Genomic DNA, 8,744 nt, shown 5'->3' with positions numbered 1-8,744 from the left:
TCAGCACTCCCATGTTCATTGTAGCATTATTCATAATAGTCAAGATATGGAACCAACCTGTGTCCATTGACAGAAAAATAGACAAAGAAAATGTATATTCACATATATGTGTATATATACACACACATACACACACACACACACACACACACACAATGGAATATTATTTAGCCTCAAAAAAAGGACATCTTACCATTTACAATAGTATGGATGAACCTGGACATCATTATGTTAAGTGAAATAAGTCAGACAGAGAAAGACAAAAATTGTATGATCTCACTAATATGTGGAATCTAAAAAAGGGACTCATAGAAGCAGAGAATGCAATGGTGTTTTCCAGGGGCTAAAGGGAGAAGGAAATAGAGAGATATTTGTCAAATTTACAAATTTTCAGCTATGCAGGATGAATAAGTTCTGGAGGCTTACTGTACAGCATGATGACTATAGTAATTATACACTACTGTATAATTGAAATTTGAGAGAAGTGGGATAGATCTTAAATATCCTCACTACAAAATAAATATGTGAGGTGATGGTTGTGACAATTAGCTTAAATGTAGTGATCATTTCATAACCATACTGTGATTATATTTGATAAATAGATAAAAACATCACCTTGTACAACATAAACATATGCAATTTCATTTATCAATTATACCTTAAAATCTGGAAAAATATATTAATTAATTAATTTTAATTTTAAAATTGTAATAAATTTATAAGATAGAAAATCTGAATGGAAGAAAAGATGACACAGAAAAAGCAGTGCCCCATGAAATAACTAAATAAGATAGTAGAAATAAATCCAAAATATTTGAAATGACAATAAAATAAATGGACTAAACTTAAAACAGTGAAAATAACATAGTCATTTTCAAATTGATGTTTTAAAAAAAAAATTCAGTTCTATGCAACTTACAAAAGACAATGTTAAAATGCAGATGACAGAGAAAGTTAGAGTGTTAAACCATACAAAATTATCCAGGTAACACTAAACAAATGAAAACCAGTGTAACTCTATTAATATAAGAAAAAAAACTTTAAATTGGTAGCTCTTTTAAACCTAGTTCACATTAAAATAATTTGGGGAATTTTTTCAAATTATCAATGCCTCACCTACACCAATTAACTCAGAATTTCTAGAGGTTGGTCTTGCGCATGTATGTTTTAATTTTTTCCTAGGTGATTATGATGCAGAATCAGATTAATAACTTCTATTTTAAAGCAAAACCATGTTTAGGAATGAAGAAATACACCATGTTAATAAACATCTTTAACCAGGAAGAATAAAAATCCTAAATCAGTATGCATATAATGATATAACTTCAACATATCAGTAAAGCAAAAATTGACACATTTGGAAGAATATTCATAGTGTAATTTTCTGATACTTTTCTTAATAAAAGAGAAGTCAAGTAAAGCAAAGAAAAAAGTAGGGATAAGTAACATTCTTAGCAAATTTGAAGTACGGATATACCTAGATGCTGATACTCAATAATTAGCAACTACACAAAGAAAGTATACATGGAATATTTACAACATTTTATTATATAATAGGCTTTAATCAAGTCTCAACAAAACAGATAAAAACTTGCTACCATATAGATATCCTCATCAAAATAAAATTAAATTGGAAGTAAAGAACAAAAAAAATTTGAAACCATATATTTAGTAATTTTAAAACCCACTTTTATGTAATTTGATAGTTAAACAAGGTATAATGGAAATTAAATAATAGTAGAACTAAATCATATGGAAAATGTTACATATCCAAACTTGAAAAGTGCTGCTCAAATAGTTCTTAGAGGGGAATTTCTAAACTTAAGTGCTTACATTTTAAAAAGAATGTTTAAAACACACTGAAATAAGAATTCATTCCTAAATAGTTTTTTTAAAATAAAATAATACATCATACGTTGCATTGTACTAAGGGTATGATATAAAATAATAATAATAATAATAATAATAATATCTAATTTGTAGAGTTTTAAAATAAGATAGACCTACAATATTGGACAGAAATTAAAAACAAGATGCAATAGGCAAGAGGAAGTAATTAAAAGCATAAAACTGTCAAAGAAAGAGATAAAACTATTTCTATTTGTAGATGACATAATTGTATATCTGAAAAACCCAAGAGAATCAATAGAAAAACCGTTACAAACAATAAGAGATTTTAGCAATGAAACTCAAATATTAATATGCAGAAATTAATAGCTTTCTATATACAAACAATAACCAGTTAGAAGAAACAATGAGAGAGAAGACTCAATTTACAGAGACAACAGTAAAGAAAATACTTGGTTATAAGGTTAACAGGAGATATGTAAACTTATAGGAGGAAAATTTCCTATTATTTGCGAAATATAAAACAGTATACTTTGAACAAATGAAAGACAGACATTTTAGGAAAGGAAGACTGAACATCCTAAAGATATCAATTCCCCCTAAATTAATTTATAAATTTGTTTCAATCCCCCAAAATGCCAGGAAGTTTTTCCCCAGATACAGATAAATTTGTTATAAAATTGAGACCGAAAAATAAACCAGCAGGATGGCAAAGTTCTGGAGATCCGTTGCTCTACAATGTGAATATACTCACCACTACTATAGTGTACACTTAAAAATGATTAAGACCGTACATTTTATACATCTTTTATCACAGTTAAAAAAAAAAAACAGGAATATAAAACAACTTCTCCATACTGATCACCTCTCAAGCATTCTTATATAACATTATAGATAATCCCTCTATTCTTAAAGAATACCTACCTGGGGAACCAGAAATACTGATTCCACTGAGCTTCAGTATATTCCCTCAAGTGTGATACTCCTGTGCTTAGTCTAACGCCAGGCATGTAGTGAGTGATCAATAAATATAGATCATAAGTAACCTACAACTTTCTCTGTAAATATATTGAGTTATCAATAAATCTATGTGCATTTCCAAAAAATATGAACAAGGAAAAATCACTAAGTCTAAAAAAGAAGAAAAAATGAGGGAGGCTAATTCAAATAGATATTAAAATATTGTTATATGACCTATATTTAAAATTGTGTGGCATCCAGAAAAACAACATATAGTATCAGAAAAAAAAAAAAAAAAAGAAACAAAACAGACTGTCCAGAAATAGACCCAAGTGTATTTGTAAGTTTATTGTGTGATAAAGATGGTTATCTCAAAGCAAAATGGGGGCAGATACAAAAATATTAATAAGTGGTATTGAGAAAACTGAATAGTCATTTAGAAGAATATATCATTAGATTTATACTTCACAACATACACCAGTATAAACTCCAAATGAATTAGATATTTAAATGTAGACAGTTGGATGATATAGATAGATACATACATAGATACATAGAAGAAAGAAAGAAAAGAAAAGAAAAGAAGAAAGAAAGAAAGAAAGAAAGAAAGAAAGAAAGAAAGAAAAGATGGAGAGAAGGGAGGGAGGGAATGAAGGAAGAAAGGAAAGAAGGAAGGAAGAAAGTAAGGAAGGGAGAGAGGAAGGGAGGGAGAAGAAAATGACAGACGAAAGATGTGAGCCAATTCCTCTATTGCCTGGGATAGGGGAAGAAGTTCCTAACCATGATTCAATGTCCAGAAGCAATATAATAAAATGGAAAATTTTAAAAATTAAAAATAAACAGAATTTGTAAGGCAAAAACAGTAACAGTATGTGGAAAATCAAAAGATAAATGACAATGATAAACTAGGAAAAAAAATCTCAATTTATATCATAGCAGATCTGACCTCTCATATATAAAGAGTTTTTAAAAATTCAATCTTGCCTAATAGGCTTAGACTTCAGCCTATTAAGATAAAACCAAAGCAAAGTTTCTTTCCATGGCCCAATATTTATTGGTTCTAGATAAAACTTTTCCAGTCTTTTCTACAATAAAAGTACTTCTTTTTGATCAAGCCTATGTTAGGTAAATTCAATTCTCTATTACAAACTATATAAGAAGAGTTGTCCTAAGAACAGGAATATTTCAGTCATTTCATTTCTAATAAAATCTCAAACAATATGGTGTTGTCTATATTCTAATTTCATCATTAATAGCACCCTTGCTTGCTTTCAAAATTCTCCTACTTTGAATGATAAATTATGTTTACCTTGTCTGTAGACCAAATGACGACCAGTTTTCATCAGAGTGTCACAGAAGGAATTTCATCCACATTAGCTGGCATTCATCAACTAGCAGATTCATATGGACCTAACCATCTCCCCTGTGCTGTTGTACCATGAACTGTTCCAGTTCTAGTAATTAGAACTAAGGCTAAATTCAATTAATTCTCTAAGTTTGAGCTGTTATGTTTGACTCTCTTAAAATTATATCATATAACAGGAGTATTAGGAAGGCTTGCTGACAAAATGAAAATAAGAGTAGGTATTAACCATGCCAGTAAACTTCCTTCGTACTTGTTATTCATATCTCAAGCCTGGGCTCCTCCTGACCTACCATTTTTCTCAATAAGCACTCATGGACCTCTTACACATATGAATTTCTGATCAGGTAGTCTCCCGCCGATGCAATCCGGATGCTTCTTGCTGAAAATATGATTTTTTACAACCTTCAGCTTCACTTCTATCTACCTCTGCCAACCCTCAGGAGTTACTGACATATGTTTTTCACTTTTCCTGGTTAAAAACCCTATCCTTCACAATTTGCATTCTGGCCTAAACACTGAGAGTATCAATAGCATAAGATAATATCCACTGTTAGAAAAAGTAGGAGACAGGTCCCTGGGTGGCTCAGTTTGTTAAGCCTCTAACTTTAGCTCAGGTCATTATCTCATTTGTTGGATGAGCCCTGAGTCAAGATCTGTGCTACAGCTTGGAGCCTGGAGCCTGCTTCTGATTCTGCCTCTCTCTTGGTGCCTCCCCTGCTCGCTCTCTCGCTCTCTATCTCTCTCTCTCTCAAAAATAAATAAACATGAAAAGAAAAGAAAAGAAAAGAAAAGAAGAAAAGAAAAGAAAAGAAAAGAAAAGAAAAGAAAAGAAAAGAAAAGAAAAGAAAAGAAAAGAAAAGAGTGGGAGAAAACACAATAGATTTACAATGGTTTAGCCCAAATCACTGAAATGGAAACACCTAATAAAAGTGAAAAAGAGGGGCACCTGGGTGGCTCAGTAGGTTAGTGGGACTCTTGATTTTCGCTCAGGTGATGATCTCACAGTTCATGAGATTGAGCCCAGTGTCAGAATCTTGGGATTCCCTCTCTCCCTTTCTCCCTGCCCCTCCCCCCTTCTCTCTCTCTTTCTCAAAATAAATAAATAAACTTTAAAATTATTAATAAAAAAATGAAAAGTATATTTAGCTAACTCCCTATGTGTGCTGAGAATAGGTAATAGTCACTTTCTCACTCAAAAAGGACTTCTTGAAGGAAACTAAATACAAACAGGCATAGCTCCCACAGTCCCTGCAGAGCCAACTCTGTGGCAATGGTTTGGTCATATTTCTTCCAATAGATCTACTAATAAAATCTCCTAAATGAAATTCGTTTCTTTCAAATAACCAATGAATTTACAATGATTATTTCTACATGGCCATTCACCATAAACAAGCTAGACCTTTATCTCATGGCCTCACTGAAATATAGCAGGCATGTTTCTTTGTGGAAATATACCAGAGTGGTGTGATACATCCACTGACCTTTCCAAATAATCTTGCTTTGTGAACAAAAGGAAATGTTAATTTCCTCGAGAGTAAAAGCTGATGCAGTTGTCAAAGATAAAGCAAAAAGGACACAAAAGCAGCAAACTTCAAATGTGCTCTGGATACTGAAATAATGATAGCAAAGGAGATCAGTGACCTCGAGAATGACAACGAACTAAAGTGGGATTTAGAGGTCCCTAAGTATAATGTATTCATCGACACTTTTATTTCGAATGGACAAGCAATGGAGCAGAATTAATGCCCTGTGGAACTCATGGCTGTGCATCGAAATCCACCAAGTTACCAAGACTTATGGGCTTTCCAAACAACCCAGGTGAAGGTGGCACTCTTTACAGGGTGCCTGACCAGCAGAATACAGATTTGATTCTCCGACCCCTGAGAAAAATACAAAGCAGTCACTTTGAGCTAAGACTCCAAATTACAGCTGTGGTTCAGCTTGGATTTTTTTTTTTTTTAATGAAACTTGCTGACTAAGGCCATAATATTTGATTTATCTTTTCCTTTTAATGGTGTTGATCAGAATAGAATTGGTCTCTCGTTACCACTCTGAATACATTGGGCTTTGCTGGATACCTAGCTGGGTACATCTATTCTAACCTCATTGTGGCTATCAGGAAATGAATTTCCTAATTAATAGCAGAAACCAAAGAACAAACAGAAAGAGTAAATGCAAAAGGATAATATTCTTTAGGAATGCTGTCAAACTGTATTTCGGACAGCTCCCCCTTGGCCAAATAACACACAAAACAAAGCACACAGGGGCTGTCAGCCATGAAGAGGCAGAGAAAAGAAAAGAACAGCAGATTGAATATAGAAATAATTTGTCATCTCAAAAGACTTCCAAAGTGCAATAAAAGACTGTTTGGAATCTAATTGAAATGATTCTGGGAATGAAATGACATCAGCGCTCACTGAAGGCACATTACGAAAATATAGTTGCTTGAGTGAAAAACTAACGGAGCCCTCAGTTTGGCCTAATGGTGCATGGGAAAAGTTACCTCCCAAGGTCACTCCCTTCAGTGCCACCACAAATCAATATGTTGGAACCCACTGAAGACACTAGGCAAACATCTTGATCGTGTATGTCAGTGAGAACCCTCTAACCCCAAATAGAAGTATTTATGATAAGAACAAAAAAATAAATACAAAGCAGAGTTTTGCCAAACTCTCCACAAGAATTCTGTTTTAGGCTCTCCCAAGGATAAATAGTGTTGCTCCTTCCCCTACAGAAATGTAAAGCACACTGATATCCCCTTGGATACGGAAGGCAAAGTCTGAATCCTGCATTTCTTTAAAGTAATTCTGTTTCATTCAACCAATATTAACTGAACATCACTAGGTACTAAACAGACTCTGTACTTACATGGGGGACCCTGCAAGCCACAACACTTGTTTACATGAGTCACTGCCTAGTGGGGAATGAATTATAATAGTACGATGTGATTATGTGAAAAACATATATAGTCCAGAATGATTTGCTCCATCTGAGGAATTCACACATAGGGAGATGCCTAAGTGTGATGCTAAAGGTGAATATGAGTCCACCATCCAGATAGGGCATTGAAGAATGAAGTACCTGGAGGGAGCATCCAGAACTGCTATTGCCAAGAAACACAGAAAGGCATGACACAGCAAGAGCCAAGTTGCTGTCTGCCTGTGGGTGCCCTTCTAAGTGTAGACCCTTAGCATTAACAGAGACTTGCCAGTAAAATCTTCCCGTGAAAGAGTTGTCGGTTTTCTTTTTCTCCAATTCCTCTCTTCACGTTTTCCCTTGAACTACTCCAAACAAGCATTTGACTCCATCACTTTGCTAAAATAGCTTTTGCCAAGGTCACCAATAATCTTTATGCTGCTGAATCCAAAGTCAGTTTTCAATCCTTAGAAATTTGATATACCAACATTTAATAGACTGTATCACATCCTCCTTCTGGACATACTATCTTCCTCTGGCTTCTTGGACACCAGTCTCTTGACTCCCACCACCCCCAGCTTTATCTCCTTTGCAGATTCCCCCTCATGCCCTTGCATTCTAAATATTGAACAGCCTTAGGGTTCAGCCCTCAGACCTCTTCTTTCTCTATTCATACTAACTTCCTAAGCTATCTCCCACCTAGTCCCACACTTTTAAAAAGCATCTATATGCTGGTGACCCACATTTATACCTCTGTCCTAGACAGTTCACAACTGTGAACTCCAAGTATATAGATCTCACTGCCTACTAAATATTTACATTGAAGTTCTGATAGGAATCTCGGCATCACAACATCTCAGAAGAAACTTCTTACTCCTTCCCCCAACTTATTCCTGCTATAATCTTCTCCATCTCACTTAATAGTATCTCCATTTTTCCATTGTTTGTGGCAGAAATCTTGGTGTTGCCCATGACTTTTCTCCTTCTCTTACATCCCACATTCAATCCAACACCAAATCAATTTCAGAATATATCCAGAATCTCATCCCTTCTCGGCACTTCTACTGCCAAAATCCTGGTCCAGGCCAATCACCCTTCATTAGGAATATTGTAATAGCCTCCACAGTGGGTCCCCCTGTTTCTGTTTTCATAATAAGAATGTTCAAAAACTTAAATCAGATCATGGCATTTCTTGGCTCAAATCCATCCAATAACTCCTACCAAAGTCAGAGTAAAACCAACAGTTCCCTCCCAACACTATGCTACCTGACCACATTTTTGCCCACTCTCTGCTTGTTTAGTCTCAGTCACACTGGCCTGCTTTCTAGTCCTCAAACATTCAGAGCAGTGTCCCACTCCAGAGCTTTGTACTTACTCTTCCCTCTGCTTCTAAAGCTTTACCCTCATGTTATCACATGGTTCACTTTCTCACTTTCTTTAGTATCTGTTTAAATATCCCCTTTGCAGCAAGGTCTACCATGACCATTTTCTATAAAAGAGTAACTCTTCTCCATTATTCCAGCATTCTCTATTTCCCTCCCCCTGCTTTTTCTAGGTTGTATCTATTACCACCTGATGTAGTCTATGTTTTTAAATGTATTTCTTTCTTTCTCTATCTAATCCCCGCCAAAATATAAATTCTGTGAGGGCCAAG

The sequence above is a fragment of the Panthera onca genome, chromosome B2 (assembly GCF_046562875.1).
Source record: "Panthera onca isolate mPanOnc1 chromosome B2, mPanOnc1 haplotype 2, whole genome shotgun sequence".
NCBI classification, from domain to species: domain Eukaryota; kingdom Metazoa; phylum Chordata; class Mammalia; order Carnivora; family Felidae; genus Panthera; species Panthera onca.
This window is presented reverse-complemented; position numbering follows the sequence as displayed.